Source organism: Leptonychotes weddellii, chromosome 8 (assembly GCF_054177405.1).
Source record: "Leptonychotes weddellii isolate Sample4059 chromosome 8, ASM5417740v2, whole genome shotgun sequence".
NCBI lineage: Eukaryota > Metazoa > Chordata > Mammalia > Carnivora > Phocidae > Leptonychotes > Leptonychotes weddellii.
In genome coordinates, this window is record NC_138376.1 from 100,139,331 (window position 1) to 100,159,505 (window position 20,175).

Here is a 20,175-nt window from a genome sequence, read left to right on the forward strand (position 1 = left end):
TGGTCAGTACAAGTTGAGATTTTAACCCAGTTGTTTGATTCAAAAGCTATGCTCTCTGTATAACACCACACTTCCATCAACAAATAAAACATAGCTAAAAATGCAGCATTTGGGCTGTGCCTCAGGAAGGGATTGAAATGAGGGGTGATAAAAGCAAAGTCCTAGGATAATCACAAGGTAATGTAAACTGCGTCCTAGTGCAGCACTGCTGAAATTTTAACAAGCTGATGAATCATTTGAGGATGTTGTTAATTGTGGAGTATAATCCAGCAGGTTTGGGCTGAAGCCTGAGATCCTGCTATTCTAACAATTTTCGGTGATGCCAGTGTTTCTGATCCTCAGACCACACTTTGAGTAGCTAGGCATTGATGTACGACCAGTTCAGTACCACGGACAGTGGAACAGGTGGGTTGCCATTCCCATCTTCTCCACTATTTCAGCCAAATCTAATACCTTCTGTGGGTAGATTCTTGTAACGAAATACACAGTCAGAAACTTTCTGAGAAAGTACTTCCTGGATTGCCAGCAGCCATGAAGTGACCCTTCCTCACATATAGGTACAAATCTGTTCACAGGAAAGAATTGGGTCTTTCGGAGAATGACAGTGTGCCCCCCACTTTGTATTTTTAAAGGCATACTGCTAGTGCTCCTCAGGTAAAAATAACCTAATCAGGTTTATCATCAAATAGGGGGCTTAATACAAAATTTATAAAATATTTAAGTAATAGTATCAGCTACAATGTTATAAAACCTCTATTTGAGACGGTTAGTACTCTTACTTGTGTGTTTAATGAAGAGAAATTAGCAACATCTTTCTGCTGCTAAATATACTGAACTATTAATCAATTATACAAAATGAGAAAAGAAAAATTAAAAATGTGGCACAGTGCTATTCAAATTCACAGTGAAATAAAATGACCTTTAAAATTTCTTTGTAAATATGTTTCTATTACCTTTTTCTTTCCCCTGTATTTCTTCTACCTCGTTCCAAATTTTAAAGATAAAATCAGATGGATCATTTTCTTTAATTGACTTTGTCCTCTTTTACCCTTTATTTTGAAACAGCAACTATGGCTTCCAGCAGAGATACCTTGGGGGCCTTAAGACTATCAATCTATTTCACAGTTGGAGTAAAAAAATTCAGATAAGAATCTAGCAAACAATTGCATTTGTTTTCCATTGAAAATATTTTTTATTTTTTGGTTGAGGACCTCTTCTCAGGTCTGGAGATGCTATGGGCTACATTTGTGGCAAAAGAAAATGGGTATAATCACACAAACTTTCTGACAGGCCTTCCCTTAGCCTTGTTACATGATCTCTTTATGATATTCTTTTTATTCCTATGTGTATTTTCAAAATGAATTTACTAAAAATGTGTTGCCATCCATTGGGCTTACATTTATAGTGTACCAGGAGTGAAAATTTAAATCTTCATATTTCAAAATTTTTCTCAAGTTAATTCTTGATTCCAAAGAAGAGTCTTCTTTTTAACATTAAAACAAGTTTGGGGTACATGTGTGTATGTGCATGTGTTTCACTATGTATTGACAATCTATGTCACAGGTGAGAAGAGTCTTATATATGTTGTTTCATTCAATTTGCACAGAAACAGTTTGAAATAGGTACTTTGTTCCTACTTAAGGAATGGGAGAAATGAGGTTCAAAGTCCCTCTGTCAGTAGTGTTCGTAGGTAGCTGAGCTTGAATTACAAAGATGAGTGCTCTCTTTCCACTGTGCACTCTTATAAGACGGGCTTGTTCTAGTGGAAATTTACAAATCTCATAAGGACAGGGCAAAAATATGTGTGAAGTGCAGTGCAGCCTGATGGTGAGAGGTCCCATCCATTATTTCAAGAGCAGATATGGAGCTAAATTCAAAATCCATTACCAGTGGTGTTATCCTCACTGGGCTTTTTTCAGATGGACAGACACTGGCCATTAGCAAAGATTAAATAATTTACCTGGGCTTGCCTTGAGCACTCAAAATGCCAGGAAAGAATTTGTAACTTATATCTTGGGAGTTGCTTGGTCTACTGAATTGTAGATAATCACCTATTTATAAAACACCTTACTTCAGTCTTTTCTGAGACAAATAGTAATTATTTTTAAAAGAAATGTAAATAATTCCCTTTTGGTGGCCTCACGTAGTCCATCTCTGCTGCTTCTTCTTTTTGGGTTGAATCACTGAAATCTAACTTCAGAAATGACGGGTCATCAACATCTGTGGCCATAAGAATGGGGTTATTTTTTCTTTCGTAGGTCTTATCACTTCCTCTTTGAGGAAGGCTCAGTTATTCAATGTGTAGGATGGTTAGATGGGCATTTTAAATGTTTCTTGTATTAGATGCAATGTCACGTTTGATGATCTCTATGGATGCTATGAACCTGTTATTCATTCCCTGGGAACCTAGTGAACATGACCAGGCGATGTCTACTCTCAGGAGCTTTATATAAAAATGTGGCTTTATAAACATATAGGAAAGGCCCAGTGGAATCACACTTCTTTAGTGTGGGTGCCTTGACAAATGTGTAAGAAAACCAAGAGAATTAAGCAAGTGGCTGTGGGCTAAAGAGTACTAGATGCAGGTGGGGTAAAAATAAACCTACAGATGGTTTATTGGTGTGAATTATTTCTTCACCTCCCTCCCTACTCCTTTAGTTTTTTTTTTTTTAAACATTTTGATTGTGGGCTCCTGGGTGGCTCAGTTGTTAAGCGTCTGCCTTCGGCTCAGGTCACGATCCCAGGATCCTGGGATCGAGTCCCACATCGGGCCCCCTGCTCGGCAGGAAGCCTGCTTCTCCCTCTCCCACTCCCCCTGCTTGTGTTCCTGCTCTTGCTATCTCTCTCTCTGTCAAATAAATAAATAAAATCTTTAAAAAAAAAAAACACAAAAAACATTTTGATTGTAAAATTTTTACTAAAAATGCCAAATCTCCAAATTCTTCCAGTCAAGACAGGAAGACTGGACCACAAGAAACCCATTTCACATTCTCTCCTCATTGCCATGTCTGAATTCCAAAATGTGGGGTTCTGCATGGAATCCCTCCCCTCCGCCCCCAAAACCCTTCTTCCCTCTCTTAAATACACAAATACACTTCACCAGAATGCTATACTTGCTTTCTAGTCCATCACCTAAAATATATTCAGGAGACACACAGGGGCACCCCACTCTAAGTGCTGGCACTGATGTGCTCCGCACAAGCCAGTGTCATGGCTGGAATAGTAATCCAGAATTTTACACGAAACCTTATTTACTGAATTGACCTGCATATAATAAAATCACCACTCTGTCTCTGCCAAATTGGAGGTAATTATCATATCGTTTTACTCTATGAATAGGGCAGTCTCCACTCACTGGATGTTTGGGAGCAAGGAGGAGTAACCTGTACCCCTCATTGACTTTGATGTTTCGAGTTCAACGTCAGCACCGTTTATCGAAGCTCTCAACGGTCCGGTTCGCCCTTATCCCTCCGGCCCATAACCCTCACCCCCAAGCCGTTTTTCGCAGCTCTTTCCCGGCCGGCCCGCGACTAATCGGCTGGGCGTTCTATGGCGCTGTAGACAGAGGGGCCCCGTTCGCCGTGTCGGCTCGGGGCCGGATTTGGCTCCGCTCGCGCAGCGCTCGCGCAGCCCGCCAGGGGGACCCCGACCCGCCCAAGCGGCGTCTGATAGAGTCTGAGGGGCGTGGGGCCCAGGCGCCTGCTCCAGGAAAACCGGGAATCCGCAAGGGCTCCCCTATTGCTCCAGAGGACTGACGGGGCCCGGACCTCGGCTCTGGGACCTGGGGTTCCACCGCAGAGAGAGGCGCGCCCCACGGGTGGGTGTGTCCGTTTCCACCCGCTGGCCTTCCAGCCCGGAGAAGAGCTCCTGAAAGCGGGTATTTTGTCCCCAAAGATAGGTTTTGTCTGCGGTAATCCCGGATCTAGAAGTGCAACTTTGCGGCCGGGTCACGCGTTAGGGGGCCTTTGGGGGGCCTGGGAAGGGGAGGAGCGGACCTCGTCGGCATCCTCGAGGAGGAGGCGGGCTGCGAGAGCTGGGGCAGCAGGGCCCGGGGAGTTCCCACGGGTCGTGGGCGGCGGCGAGATTGGCTCGGACCCGGGTCCCGACCGTGCGGTGACGCTCTTGGAATCCCGCCCCGCCCCCCGTCCCCTGCCCCCAGCCCGCCTCTTCCGTGCTTAGGGCGTGAGGTTTGGTTGGGATCCGTCTGGAGCAGAGCAGAAAACTTTTCCCCTCCCGGCCTCCGGGTCCCTTTTGTCTTTCTGGGAGGCGGCGACCGTTCCTGAGCTGAGAGTCCCTGTCTCCAGGCCGGCGCGCCGCGCCCGCTGACCGCCGAGGGCAGGAGCGCTCGGGCTCCGTGCGCTCGATGGCGATGGCCGGCGGCCCCGCGACCCGCGGCGGGCACAGGCGGCAGCACGTCCCCCGCCCCGAGGCCGCCGCCGCACCCCCGGCGCGGGGATAGGGGCGCCCCCCACCCTCCTCCGCCGGTCCTCCGCCCTCGCCGCCCGCCCCCTCGCTTGACTCATCCGCCCGCGGTGGCCGCGCCGCGTCCGCCGCCCGAGCCCCGCCGGGATGGGGAGTGAGCCCGCGGTTGCCCGCGGCTGCCGAGATTCCCGCTGACGCCCTCGAGTCCGCCGCCTTCTTCGTTCGTCTGCGGAGGCGCCTAACGTCCCAACTGCGCTTGCAGTGAGAGTCCGGAGAGGCCACTGGACCCCTGAGGCCCCGCGCTCAGGACAGGTGAGGGGGGAGGGAAGGGTGCTGCCGGGGTCGGGGAGGAAGCTTCTTCACCCCCACTCCTCCCTGCTTCAGGCACCAGAGTTAGGGTAAACACTGTCTCCTGAAGTTTGGGAAATAAACCAAGTCCGCCATCAGTTTCGGACTCCCCAGTCCTCGGAGCGCAAGAGAAGCTTTGCGGGGCAGCCTCTGGGAGCCTGGAGCTTTGGAGCGCCTGGCTAGGCTTCTTTGAGCTACACCCTCCTTTGTCTCGGTTCCAAAGAGTCAGCATTTTCTGTGAAGACGTGCACAGCGTCAATTTATAGGAGTCCTTGGCAGGAGCAAAGTGTAGTCAGGGTTTCCTAAAGGCAGTATCTGGTAGTATCTACATGGGCAAAATGGAGAGGCGAAGCAATTATTTGCCAAATTCAGCACTACTTTTCTTCCTATATAGTCATATAGTGTGTCCTTCAGAAAAAAAGCTGAAGCTTTGCAAGATTTGCTTCATTAATCATTCTTTTGCTATAATTAATTGTCCACGCAAGCATTTCACATTGTGTAGGTGTAAGCTCTCTGTGTCTATTTACTGCCCTTAGATTTAGAGGGAGAAGTGTATGTGTGTGATAGATGTAATAAATATAATTCATTATTCAGTACCAGGCATTGGCAATGGCAGAAAGTCAGATGCTTCACATATATGTAATTTACTAATTGGAGTCAATCCCAGTACACCTGAGTCTGGTGTATTTCAGAACTGCATTATGTTGCATTAAAGTGTCTCTTAACCTTGTTTTTTTTCTTCTGAAGACCTTCAGAAGTAGCTGTGGGCAACTGTATGCATAGAAAACATTTAAGGAATCGTCAACTGTTCTTATTTGTCAGTAAGGATATTGAACTCTTTTGGTTTTGCAGTCAAACCAAGTTCTGAGCTACACTTTCTGAAGTGCTTTGTGCATAAATATTACCAGCTCCTGTAAAAGCTATTTACTTTGATGATTTGTCCCGTGTTGCATTATAGAAATACTTATTATCAAATGACCTTCAGTTTGTTATTTGGCTGCTGATACAGGAATATATTACCATTTTGTGAAAAATTGGCTAAATTTTGAAACTTTTTAAACCCTTGCTTTTCCGCTACTGTTTATCTGGAGAGAAGCATCTGCTTATAGTTTCATGCTTTTCAAACAGCTTAAGTGAAGAATAGGAGTCCCTCTAAACAGAAAATAATGTTTTCATTAAGTGGAAATTATAGTTAAATGTAAATATAGTTAAATATAAATTTAATGTTATGAGACTTTTCTTTACTCTTAAAAATATATACAGAGGTGTTAGGAATGATTTTTGCTAACCAAGTCCTGCTAGAGAGCTCATAATTATGGGATGATTTAGCTGTAATTTGTAACCCTGGTTATAATTAGCTTTGTATCCTAGGCTGGGAAAGCCTTCAGTGAAAGAGGGAGTTCTTGTGTGGGAAGGCTCTCTGTGTGATTTCCAGGTGGTCGGCACAGAAAGGCTTTACCTGTTGCTTCTGAGTCGGGTCCAGGTAAATGCCATGTGGTATCCCCAATGCACCCATAATCAGAAGGGATTCTTCAGGAAGGATCATCGTAAGGAAGGATGGCTACACTTGTTATTTTAACTTTGAAGAATTTTTAGTGAAGTTTTGGAATGCTCCAACAGCTAGATTACTATAGTCGGACTTGTGTGGTTTCAGAATTTTGACAACAGCTCACTGGGCAGAAGAAGATACCTGCTGACACGCAGGGGGAGCGAATCTGAACTGATTGCTTAACTTCGTTCATCCCCTGAAGATTCTCAGCATAAAGGAAAAGAAGTTCATATTTAGCTCAGGATAAGAATAAGGATAAAAGCAGATGTCACCTTTTACATTTCTTAAGCAAAATTAGTTGAAGATAAATAAGTCCTCATAATAATGCCCTTATTAAACAGAATATAGTGTCTAAAGGGAAGGCAGTTTTAAAATAAATTTCATTTACTATTACTCTCCCTAAATAGGAGACATCATGGGAAGTCTTCCTCAAGCAAAATGCATTTGGAAAAACAAAAAAAGCTTGTGTAGAGACCAAAAAAACAAATCGCAGTGAGATGGACCCTTCATTTTATTAAGGGATAGATGATTTGCAGTTTTGGTAAGTGTATCTGTTTCAGGACTTAAGATAGGTTTTGTCTGTTCATGTCTGATATGTGCCCAAGCACTCAGAGAACACGGATGAACACATGTTGGGGTGCCCTGCTAGCCGATGGACTGCAAGGTAGCCTCTCCTATGGGAACTTAAAGTTTGGTGGAGAGAAGTCTGGAAAGTGGGCCACAGATCACTGAGCACATGGGATGGTCCTTGAGCATCAGGAGACTGGTGCACATGGGGGAGCTGAGGACTCTGGATGGGGGCTTGGAAAACCTAAGTTGTTGTCCTGACCAAGCCACTGAATGAGTGGCCCTGGGTATGTTCCTTGGCCTTAATGGGCTTCTGCGCCCTTCTCCCATCATCCCCTCATTGACAGATCGAGGGCTTTGGACCCATGATCTTTCTGTCCTCTTTTTAAAGTGCTGAATGATGAGTTCTGGTGGAATTGAGAGGGAGAAGTCAGAGTGTAGTGTGGGAAGGGTGCAGTTAATAGAGTTTGGGTCAAGGGAAGATAGGCAGGAGGCCAGGCTGGACACAGAGAAAGGGTAATAATGATGCTAATACTAGGTAAAGGAGATCTGACCCATCATTGATTATCTGAGCTTGAAATACACAATAAAATAATAAATACCAACTTTTGCTTAGTACTGGATGGTTTTTGATGAATTTTCACAAATAATGGCAATTGATTTTTCACAACATTCCTAAAAGGTAATGAGAGCAGAAAGGTGACAGAACTGGAACTAATACTGTAAAGCATGCATGCACCAGTACGACCCGTTGCCTTTCTGCAGATTTGTAGAGATAGGAGAAGCTAGAACGTGCTTTGGAAACCCTGTGTTCATGGGACAGAGAGATAAGGTGGGTATCTGATTTTAGTGTAGGTTTAAATTTCTGAGTAAAAATTTAGGTTACATTCTGGAAGATAAGTCTCCAATTATGAGATCAAGACCTCCTGAAATGTCTCGGTTCCTGTTGTTGATGTTTAGTGTGATTATTTCTGTGTGCTTCCTCCCCGCCTCACCTCCCTCCCCTTCCTCAGCAGGAATTCTGGGGATTTAACTATTTACAGAGTCATTGATAAGACTCTTCTAAGAGCTTCGAGTGCAGCTGGGAAAAGGAAACTCATATAAAGATGGGGATTTGGGGACCATTTTACTACTAATGGGATATGTTCTAAGAGCAAGTTGTGATTTGGAAACTTTTGTCCCTGGGGGTGAAATTACACAGGAGTCATAGGAACTGAACAAGGTGTGAAGATGTGGATCTCTACATTTCCTCCTGCGGCGCCCTCATCTGCCCAAGCATTAAGTGCATCAAGGGTGGACAGGTGCCCCCCCCCCACCCTGTGTCCCTGGCCAAGGGAATTGGTCAGGATTCACCTGGTTATATGTGTAAGGAACCTCTATTTAACTATGTTATGAAAAAAAGGACTTATTGGCTCATATGACTGGAAAATCCAAAGATGTACCTTGCTTCAGTCATGGCAAGAACCCAGAGACTCACGTGAGCTTTGTCAGGGCGCTTTCTCTCTCTCTCTCTCTCCCTGTTTCTCAGTTCCTTTCTCTCTGGGTCAGCTTCATTCTGAGGCCCCTTTCTATGTGCTGAGAAAGCTGACTATCAAGTAGTTCCCGGCCTGCATTCTGGGGCTTTTGAGCCATAGAAAAGAGAAGTCTTGTCTCTTCCAAGTTCCATTCGTAGAGATTTCCTTCAAGGGCTCTGACTGGCCCTATATCAGTCCACATCCATCAGAGAGTGCAGTATGATGAGTGCGGTCTTGAACTAGATCGTGTGCCCCACGCTGTGTACGAGGTGCTGGTGGTGGGGTGAGGAGGTAGAGGCTGGTAGGGACACCATGATGGACAGTTGTGTCAAGATCACAGAGAGGTGTGGGTCTCTGAAGCTACGGATGCTGCCATGCCAATCAAAAACAACATGTCTGTTATCGAGGGGAATTGTCCCCTCCTTTTCTGGGACAGACCCCCTAAACAGTGATGTGGAGTTTGCCCATGCAGGCAGCTCAGGTGCCCAAGACCACTGCAAATTCCAAAAGTGGGACCCTCCTCCCAGCCAAGGCAAAGCCGAGTGATGAAGTAACGCCCTTTGTGTCTAGACTTTGCTGAAAGAGGCGTGGTTGCCAGCATATTTCTGACTGAGGAGCCCACCATTTATCTATATCCACATAAATATACCTGTGCTTTATTTCCAGCCTAGCGATTTCATTATCAGAAGCCCTGGTCATCTAGGGATGCCTGGGTGGCTCAGTGGGCTCAGGTCATGATCCCAGGATCCTGGGATCGAGTCCCACATCAGGCTCCCTCTGTCCCACCGCCGCCCCCACTCGTGTTCTCTCTCTCTCAAATAAATAAATAAAATCTTAAAAAAAAAAAAAAAGAAGCCCTGGTCATCTAAAGATCATTAAATTGGAGACCCCCTACCTTAGGCACTACCGATCTAGTGAACGTTTGAACAGGAAAGTGAAGTGATGAACACAGCACTGTTGTTCATGGAGGTCCCGAGTTTGTGGGGGATGGGCAAAGGGGAGGCAGCAGACATAGATTAGAGTTACCACTTAGGACATAAGTCCTAAGATTATAGGTACCAAAGTAGAATATTGGCATGTGTAAGTGACATCATGAGTCTGGTAAGGGTATATGTCAGGATAAAGGAGCATCTGCGTTGCCATGGGAGAAATGAAATGGATCAGGAGGGACCACATAGGAAGATCAGCAGGGCCAGTAGGTGACACGGCTGTGTGCTGTGGGTAAGTACATAGCAGCTGACTGTGTAGAAAGGAGGTCAGTGGTCACTGTGAGTCCAAAGGGCACAACCTTTATGCGTGTAGCACTGACATTTATTGGGGACCTACCTCGTGTGCCAGGTCCTGTGTTACATGCTTTAAATTCACCATATTATTTAAATCTCATAAAAGCCCTCTGTGGTGAGAACACTGGAAGTTAGGGAGGTAATAACTTGCTCAAGGTTATGTGGTCATGAAACAGCAGCACTGGGATTCAAACCCTGGCCATCCAAAACAAATACCCCTTCTTTAATACACCGTGCAATACTACCTCTCAAGGCCACGGTCAGAATCCTATAGATGAGGTGAAACTGAAGGTCGGGCCTTCTAATAGGCAACCAAAGTGACGGAAGTTCCAGGGGGGACGGAATAGAAGTTATCGGGGCAAAGATGCAGAGCACCCATGCTCTGGGGCCAAATGGACAGGATTGCCAAAGCCAGAGGGGGACAGACCTAGATTCTTGGTTTGGGGTTTGGGGTGTAGCAAGGGAAGTGGACGGGAGTGATATCAGGAAGTTGAACAGGTAGGCAGATCATTACAACAACTGGGGCTTGATTGTTGATCTGAGAACAGGAGCCCTGCCATCTGCTCTGCTTTAAATACCCTTCCTGGTGTAAGGCAGGAAGAACATATACTGGGCAGCTCCTCAGCGGGAAACGGGATTGTATTAGTTGTCAGGCATCGCTAGGAGAAAAAGAGCTAACATCTGTAGAGCATCTGCCATGTGCCTTAGATACATAATCTCCACCAAATCTTTTACAGTCCTGGGAGGGTAAATATTATGGCTGGCTTTCTTTTTCTTTTTCTTTCTTTCTTTTCTTTTTTTTTTTTCTTTTGAGCCAGGAGCTAGAGGCTTAGAAAGGTTAATAAATGATCTGCCTGAGCTCCTGGAGCCAGATTGGAGATGAAGGTGCTGTCATGGAAACCCAGTTCTGTGTGAATCTAGACCTGATTCTGGATCTTCAGGGAGTCATCCCGGCCCTGGCAGGCAAGGTCAATGTCAAGTCTGGGGAATAGAAATGGGGAAGTCAGCAGGGCATATGGTTGGGCAGGGAGACTGGGAGCTAACTTGTAGTCCTAAGCATGTGAGAGGGGAGCAGGTCATCTGGAGGGGATTGTCCAGCAGGATTATATCCGGCTTTGGCAGAGAACCTAATAATCCAGTAGGTTTTTCCCCTCTGTGCAGGATCTCTATCATTATGCAGGACAGATAGGTCAGCAAGTCAGATGTTTGGAAGGCTTAATTCTAGTCACTGATTTCTGTTGAAGAGAAGGGACCTCTGCCAGCTGCTGTGGCCTGAATGTCCCTTTATATGGACAGGTACTTTGCCCTGAAATATGATAAATAGATACATAGAGGGAGAGGGAGGGCGTCAGGAAGGGAGAGCACTAGCAGATACTGAATGTAGTCGGTATGTGGAACACACTCCAGCGATAAAGGGCTATACTTGGAGATACTCTGGATGAAACTGCTTACTAATTGAATTGGAGTGACATCATATCATTCCCTAACAAATGCAAGATCAAACTTTTATCTGGTCAGGCGTGTGACTGTGGATTTCATTATGTGCCCTGGGCTGTGTGTATGTGTGTGTGTGTGTGTATACACGATAAGTGGAAATGGAATGTGAAGGTATATAAAAGTATACATTTTAGGCATATTTGTGAGAACTCAGCCTATTTGCGGAGGTAAATATAACCATGCATGAAACTTTAAAGCAACACAATAAAACAATATGATTTTAGAGTTAGAAGGATTTTTCAGAGTGCAATCAAGATCACAGTGCCTGCTAGCTAGTATTATGAAATACAAACTTAATAGTAGCAGTTGAACTAAATGTTATGGAGACTAAAAAGAATGGAACCATCTAAAACCTAGAAGGCCAATCCAGGGAGGCTTCCAGGAGGAAGTGAGTTCTGATGACTATGTATGAGCAGAGAGATGAGAGGAAGAGCATTGCAGGTAGGATTAAGAACTTATTAATGCTCTCCGGCCAGAGAGCACCGGGAATTACCCATGGTGGAACAGGTTGGGGTTGCTGCTTGTTTCAGCACGGGTGAATGTACACCATAGGGAAACATGGAGTGTCTCAGTAAGAGGGTGTTAGAAACTAGTTATTATAAGATTTTAAGATTTGAGCTTGTGTTAAACGATTTGGGGAAGGTTTAAAGAAGCAGGGCTTTGCTCTGGATTGAAGCAGGAATAATCTTGTGATTTTCTATCTTAATAAGTCTTATCTGAAGGAGACAAGACTAGAGAGGCTAACACTGTAATTGTCAAAGAAGCAGCAGTTCCGTATGAACCCGACTGGGGGGATATTGCTCATTGTAGGGCTTGGACAATGTCTGCATTTCTGTTTGTGTTCAGGTGTGATTACAGCGTGGTCTTATTTCTGTCCTGAGCCATCATGGCCACAGAGTGGCCTTGTCTGGTGTTGACGTTCGTGAAGTCGTTTCCATCTGACAGGAGGCACTCAGGGCCTGGTTGTGAGTGCCAGGCCCGCTCCTGGATATCAGGGATGGCTCTGCTCCTTCCTAACCTGGAAGTGATATCTCAACATGTTTCTGATTCCAGACACCAACCGAGATTTCCATCGCATGAGGGTCCTATTCGTGAATGTTTCTCTTGGGGGTTATTGAGGTGACTTTCTTCCTAGATCAGAAAAATTTATTTAACAATATTTATTAAATGCCACTGTTTACTAGGTACTCAGCTAGATTCTGCGGATGTCGGGATGACAAGGATCTCAAGAATTTCATAAGCTAAAGGGAGAGCCAGAGGTAAACCAATGATTGCAGTACACTGACATCAGGCTGGTAGAGATATTAGAATAGGTAAAGCATATTAGAGGCTCCTTGGATAAAAGGAATGAGGACAAGGAGCCAGCTTTTTGGCAAATAGGGAGCCAATCACAGAGGTGCTGATAGGTTGACAGCTGCTGAGGAATATTTTCCTTACTGAGAATCAGCATCTTGGGGCTGATGTGCAGGGCGAATCCAGGGAATCTCAGTGTTCTCTCTGTGTTGATTTAGGCATAGGAGAGGCACAAATTTGGGCTCACTTGGCAAACCACGTATCAGATCAGCTCCGTGAACATCCCTGTGTGAATATCTGTAATATAGGAGAGTTACTTAGCATTTCTGAAGAGATGTTCTTCTCATCGTAAAAGCAATACATGCTCCCAATTAAAACTTTGGAAAATACATTAAGTATAACAAATCAGGGAGAAAATTTGCCTATAATCCCCTGACCCCAAAGCACCCATCAGATTTTGACATTTTCTTCCTTGTTTTTAATGATTTTTTCCCCATAGTTAATAACATGTTACAACCTTCTCTGTTTGCTTAACCTTATGTCCTAAATATTTTCCGACTCCTAGGCAAGCTTTATTAATGTCTGTATAAGATTTGATTGTGTGGATGCACCACAATTTATTAACTGGTGGTTTCCAGATATCTGTCATTATAAGTGGCATTTTGATGAAATCTTTTTTCAAATTTCAGATTATTTCTCTAAGCAAGATCCGTGGAAGATCTAATTCCTGGGTCAAAGGGTATGGATGTCTTAAGACTCTTGATACTTAATGGAAAACTGATTTTCAGAATAGGTGAATTTGTGATTGACAGTGCATGGAAATACCCCCTCATCATGCCTATACTAGGGTTTTATGTATTTATTTTTAAATAAGAAAAGCTACCATTTCAAAATGAGTAACAGTTTTTGTTAACCACGTACTTTGTTTCCTTGTTATAAAAAAAACTCTCCTTTAGAATGTAGACTGTTGAAACATTGTGATAAACCATTCAAGTTTTAAATATGTATTTACACACATTCCTGATTATGCATCTAGATAGAGGCACAAGACAGAGAGCAGATTAGCTTGTGAGTAATTTTTTTAAATCATAAAATGCGTATCTTGTGAGGGTGCTCTTCAGACCAGGTTGTGGAGAACCTTCTGAGCCAGAGCTCCACTTTGCAGAACAAACCCTGGCCTCCTCTGCATCTGTAGCTCGGTGGGGTATTGTAACTCTTGTGCTCATGGTCCTTACACTGTTCAGAGGGGCTGTAAGCCAAGTGACGGCAAGCCTATGCCTGTTTTGTCTCTGGCTGTGTTCTCAGCAGGGGACCCTGGACAAGGTTGAGCCAGGAGGCAGAATATGAGGTCCCAGATAGAATGCGAAAATGCTTGAGGTTTCCCCCTCCAGATTATCTGCTCTCTTAAACCACCGGTTCCCCTCAAGTAAGCCGAAGACCCTGAATTTTGAGCCTTCTGATTTTGCTCTCTTCCAGAAAAAAAGCAGTCACATCATAGTATCTAGCTTTCATAGTGAGGAACTTTGACTCATTCCATAAGAAGGCGGAACTTGCATCTTAGTTAAACCTTTGTGGGTTTTTTTCTTGTCCAAAAACATTGCCTGCAACTACAAAGGAACTATTAAACTTCCCATAGCAGTCCATTTGACATGGGTTTTGAGTGCCATTTTCAATCTTTTCACAACTGCTATTTTTCTACAAAAATAATACACAACTAAAATAAAAATACTTTCGGTTTTCTTCTAAAAGTTGAGGGAGAATTAAAACTCCATTTTCTTTTATGGATCTCCATCAGTAACTTTGAACAGAATTATTTTCATTCATTTATTCACCAAATCATGATTTAGTGAGCTTCATTCAGAAGTTGCTGCTAAATTATACTTATGACCTATCTGGTCAAATGTGAGGCGCATCCCATACAATGATGATGTAGAAGACCATGTTGGAAAGCAGGACCCATATATTTATGAGTCACTTACTGATAACATGCATAGGAGAGTCAACTCAAGCTCTGTAGGAAGTTCATTAATTAATAATTGATTCAATACATATGTGTTGGCAGCTGGGGATAGGGTAGGGCTCAAAACCAAGGTTGTGGTGAAGGCACATTCTAGATGGGGGGAGACAAACAAGGTGGGTTCAGACATGGAAAGGGCTTGAGGAAGTAAAGGAATCTGATGTAACAGAGTGCCTGGGCTTTTGGAGATCAGATGGTCAGGACAGACTTCTCTGTGTTTGAGGCATCTGGGCTTAGACCAGCAAGATAATAAGAGCCAGCCTCGCATATTGGGGGGGGGGGGCGGGGAGACTTCATTTTCAGTGTGCTTGGAAGCTATGAGAAGGTTTTTCTTTTGGAGCATGATGTTTGAGGCCATTTATTAAAAGTAGGGGGATGGGAGCAAAAGCGCCATTCACGTTAGAAACTCAAGATGTGCCATACATCATTCCGTGGCTGAAGACATTCCATATATAGTATATCCACCTTCAAAGAGTTTCATATAAATAAAACGTTAAATACTAATATAAATATAGTCTTCTCAGTAGAGTATAAACAGCTCAGTCAGTCCACTGCACATTTTTCTTGTTATGTGAAGCTTATATTTTCTAGCTGTGCCCAGTATAGTGACTTTTATATTGTATGCATTCAGTAAATGTTTGCTGAATTAATTATATTTGATCTTCTATGATGTCAGGGGAAGAAAGTCTCCGTAAGATATAAAACACAGACTTTTTAGGGACTGGAGGAGATTATGCTAAGTGAAATAAGTCAAGCAGAGAAAGTCAATTATCATATGGTTTCACTTCTTTGTGGAACATAAAGAATAGCATGGAGGACATTAGGAGAAGGAAGGGAAAAATGGTGGGGGGAATTGGAGGGAGTGATGAACCATGAGAGACTATGGACCTGAGAAACAAACAGGGTTTTAGAGGGGAGGGGGGAGGGGGGATTGGTTAGCCCGGTGATGGGTATTAAGGAGGGCACGTACTGCATGGAGCACTGGGTGTTATACGAAAACAATGGATCGTGGATCACCACATCAAAAACCAATGATGTATTGTATGGTGACTAACATAACATAATAAAATTAAAAAAAAAAAAACAAAAACACAGACTTTTTAGTAAGGGACTAAATTATTTCTCTGAAAATATTTAAAGTGTTAACTTTATTCTGAATGTTAATAATATATATCTTTAAGGATTTATTTATTTGGGGGGAGGGACTGAGGGAGAAGGAGAGAGAATCTCAAGCCAACTCAGGGCTCGATCCCGTGACCCTGAGATCATGACCTGAGCCAAAATCAAGAGTCAGATGCTTAACTGACTGAGCCAGGATATTAATAATATTTAAAAATGATATTAAAGTGTTAAAAAATGAAATATTGAAAATAAAAATATAATTCACAGATATAATTACCTTCTTTACATACTCCCCCCCTATCCACCTGTGCCATATGGGCAGAAATCTCTGGGAAGTCCACATGGTGGTCTTATCACACCTTACTGGACACATGTGGAAATCCCTTATTTATTTTGTGAGTCTTCCAATCCTTGAACTAATCTCTATCCAAAGCTAACTCTATCCAACACCTGCATAATTGAACAGAAGACAATAATAGCATGTAATTAGTGATGTTTGTTAGTGAATATTTAGCTCAGTTTCTTTGGGGAGATCTCGTTCAAAATATACTTATTGAGTCATCTGGTGTTTATCAAGAGCATGCTCAGTGCCGGCCACTGTGGTCAGTGCTGGGAGCACAACAGCTTCTCCTGGAGGAACTCACAGTCTAGAGGGCTGTAGTAAGGCTCAGTACTTCAAGCGAGGATAACAGCTTTGAAAGATGATACAGGGGTCTCCCTGAGTCTAAGCTTGGGGAAAGGGGGTGGTAGTGAGTGAAACTGTGGACTAATTCACAGAAGCCTTAAATTCAGAATTTGGTTAAGTGATTTTTAAAAGACAAGTTATGAAAAGAAGACAAAGATGAAAAGATGGCACACTCCATCCATCTCCAGGTAACAAGGCCACCTGCATCCTGATTCTCATTCCTACTGATATTCCCTGGGGAGTTTCTGTTCTCCCGCCCCAACTGTCAGAAGCTCATTGCTCATTTGGCAGGACGCCTGCTGACTGGCAGGCCCCTGTGACTCAATCCCACCTGCCAGCCCATGAACCAAGCCCTCTCTGCTTCAGCTGCCTTCGTGGTGGCAGTGGGGGGCAGGGTAGGGAGGGTGGGTGTGCAAATGGGGGGGGGAGTGTCTCTTGGCTCTCCTGTCCTTGGGGTCCAGCAACCTGAGCTCTTCCTTCTAACCCTTGTCAGCACCACTCCTCCCTGACCTTCTCAGACTCCTGTAGCTTTAGATTGGAAGATCCTCAGCTCTGCTGCCTTCTTGATTTCTAGTGGAGCATCACTCATTCATTCTTTGTTCATTCATTTGATACATATTTTCTGAGCACCTACAATGTACTGTTTTAGTCCCTGGATATCTAACAGAAAACAGAGCTCCCCTCCTAATGATTCCTACGTTCCAGTTGGAGGAGACAGATGATAACCTATAGTCTATTGTGACAGGTAATAAGAACAATAAAGCAGGACCCACGGACAGAGAGCAGTTGGGAGGGGGAGTGTAATGTAGCATAGTTACGGGAAAGGCCTCTGGCATTTGAGCAGGGGCCTGAATGAAGGGAGGGAAGGAATCGTTAGACTATCTGCGGGCGGAGAGTGCCTGGCCAGGGTACAGGAGGCTCAAGGGTGATGGAGAGGCAGCCTCTGAGAAGTGGAGTTGCCTTGGAGTATTTGCACAGCAGAGAGGCCAGTGTGAGTGGAACAAAGCAGGAGGCTCCTGCAGGGTCTTGGGGCCACGAAGGAACTTTGGACTTTCATCTGAGTAACATGGGAAGCATCTGCCCATCCAAACCTGTGGGGTGGCTTTGCTGGGCCCAGTCCTCACCATCATTACTAGTCTCCGAAGGAAATAGGCAGTAAGCAGAGGCCTAGGTGTCTGCATTCACCATCTGTAGGCTCTGCCTGATGGGTCTGAACTGTGATTCAAGGTTCTCATAAATCATGGGATCAAAAGAAAGTGACATTGGTAAAGACCTTGAAGCAAGAATAACCCAGAGAATTCTAAAGCCAATAGGAGATGTTTTATTTTGGGCTTGTACAAAATTTTGTTGTGGATTGAAAACAAATTCACAGATTCAGAGTATGAGAGCCGCGAGGAGTCTTTTTCATACAACAGCGAGAAATGTGAGGTCTGGAAAAGCAGTTCACTTTTTTTAAAGCCTGCTTACTAAGTACAGTTGCAGATATGGGATTAAAATCTTGGCCCCTGGGTGATACACACATGTTAAGGAAAAGAAAAGCTATGAAATTTGGACTGAAGTTAGCCACCTAATAGGAACTAGAGCTATCATGGTCAAAGACTTGGGGCATACCCCAAAAAACCTTCTCTTAAATATTAGCATTGTTTGGTCAACAGATACTCATGGAGCACCTACTGTGTTCTAGGCACAGACTGTGCCTCATGCTGGAGAAAATCTGAGTGGGGTGGACAAGGAGCTTATCATCTGGTAGTGGGGCACAAAAAATTACATCATCAGTAATGATGTGATGATAAGTGTGATTAATGCCACAAAAACATAGATGTTGCTAGGAGAGAGGGTCATGAGTCAAAGGATTGGTGGAATGTTTCCCAGGAGCTGTCTTGTAAGATGGGGCCAGAGACAAGAGGAACTTGTCTAGAGAGGCTATGCCAGAGAGAAACACCATGCAGGCAGGTTGAGGAAAGAAAGGGTTCGGTGTCTTTGAGAACAGAGAGAAAGCCATGTCACTGGATCATAGCAGGGGAGAGAAGGTGGAAGGAAAGGTTATATGCTGGGCGAAGGCCATCGTGAAATGCCCTGAGGGAGATGATAAGGGTTGGATACTTGTTCCAAAGAGCAAGTTTTGAAAGAGGAAATACATGAACCGATTTACCACCACTGGGCAGTTTCATGGTAAAGGGGTCAGAGGAGGCAAGAATACATGAAGGAAGAAACAGCAGAGCTTAGACGGGATGGCGGAAGTGATGTTGGAGATTTGTGGACAGAGCGAAGACAGGTTTTTGAAGGCAGCATCAGCCAACATTGGTAACAGATAGCACGTAGGAAATTAGGGTCCAGGATATGCCTAGATTTTAGCATGACCAAATAGAATGGATGGTGGTATCATTTGAAAGGATGAGGAAGACTTAGTTCCTAAGTATGGTTTCTGAGTTCAGTTTTGGACTCATTACAGTTGAGATGCCTATGAGGCATCCCAGGAGAAAGCGCAGGCGGACCTTTGGACAGATGGGTTTGGAGCTCAGATGTGAAATTTGGAATGGAGACATAAATTTGAGAGTTATGAGCATATAATTGGTAGTAAGTCATGGAGAGAAGAGAGACTGGGCAAAGAAGGTGACTTAGGACCATGCTTTGGGGATTTCCATGTTTAGGGGTGGTTAGAGAACATATCAAGAAGTAGCAGCCCTGAAGGTAGAAGAAAAGCTAGGGGTGTGTTGTCAGCGACGAAAGGTACATGATATTAGCAGTAAAGAGTTGTTGGCACCTGTCACTTACTGAACACTTTCTGAAGATCTGGGTTCAGTTTCTTTCTCCAATTTAATCTCTCAGGACAACACGTCTGTAGTATTGCCTTCAAACTTTTGAGCGAAATGGGATTAGAAATTACTGAAGTCTTTTCTTGAATTTCATGTCGTAGTTGTTGGTACCAAATTAGAACAGAATAGATGCACGAGTTATTTCTTCACAATAAAATACTGATAGAGTTGCACATCTGAAGGTCAGTTTCATTATCATGCTGATTACCAGGCTATTCTCTTATCAACTCCACTGCTGCCTTCTATTTGACTTGGTCTTTATACTTTTAAAGCATTTGCATATACTTCTTAAAGCATTACTAGGTCATGTATTACCTTTGCAATAGAAGTTTTTAAAACCTCAAATAGAGGCTTAAGCTATTTTATGTTCCAGGACATTATAAGAAAAGCATATAATTTAAGAGAGTTGCTTGAACATCTTGCAGAAAACTCAGAGGATTCCGCTGGCTCTTATTACTAATGCATTTTTAGCTCATTAAAATGGAAGAGAAAAGACACCTGTTATTAGAGGTTACTTCTAGCCTCTCGGTTTGGGAGTTTAGCTTACCCCATTCAGTATGCGATGGTGGACGCTGAGGGAGCATCACATCCTGTTCCTATTTTCCTGCAGGGAAAAACACAGTGGAGTCACTGCTAGTACATGAAATGAATGCGCAAAAACCGAAAATCATCTTTGTCAAACTAGAAGTGATGAACTACATCTACTTTACTGTTTCTCAAGTCTTCTAATATAGTCTTTCCATTTTTAAAATATTTTTCTTTTTTTTTAAAAGATTTTATTTTTATTTATTTTTGTGAGAGAGAGCACAAGGTGGGGGGTGGGTGCGGAGGGAGAAGCAGACTCCCCGCTGAGCAGGGAGCCCGATGTGGGACTCGATCCCAGGACCCTGGGATCATGACCTGAGCCGAAGGCAGACACTTAACTGACTGAGCCACCCAGGCGCTCCCCCATTTTTTTTTATATTTTTCATCATATTCAAATATTATTTAAGATTCAGGAGTAAACCTTATTTATAAAATGAAGTTACCAGAGCACTCAGTAATGCTTATTGTGTCCATTGT

At 43.8% G+C, this 20,175-nt stretch overlaps 1 protein-coding gene across 3 annotated transcripts in view; it reads left to right on the top strand.

The window, feature by feature from the left end:
- Positions 1-3,684: 3,684 nt before the first annotated feature.
- The window catches only part of TMEM200A (transmembrane protein 200A), a 70,734-nt gene continuing 54,243 nt past the window's right edge, over positions 3,685-20,175 (top strand). For 2 of the 3 annotated variants that reach the window (XM_081828996.1, XM_006736653.3), the window contains exon 1: positions 3,888-4,734. The gene's annotated coding sequence lies outside the window, so the exon portion shown is untranslated. The other variant, XM_081828997.1, reaches the window with a different exon arrangement.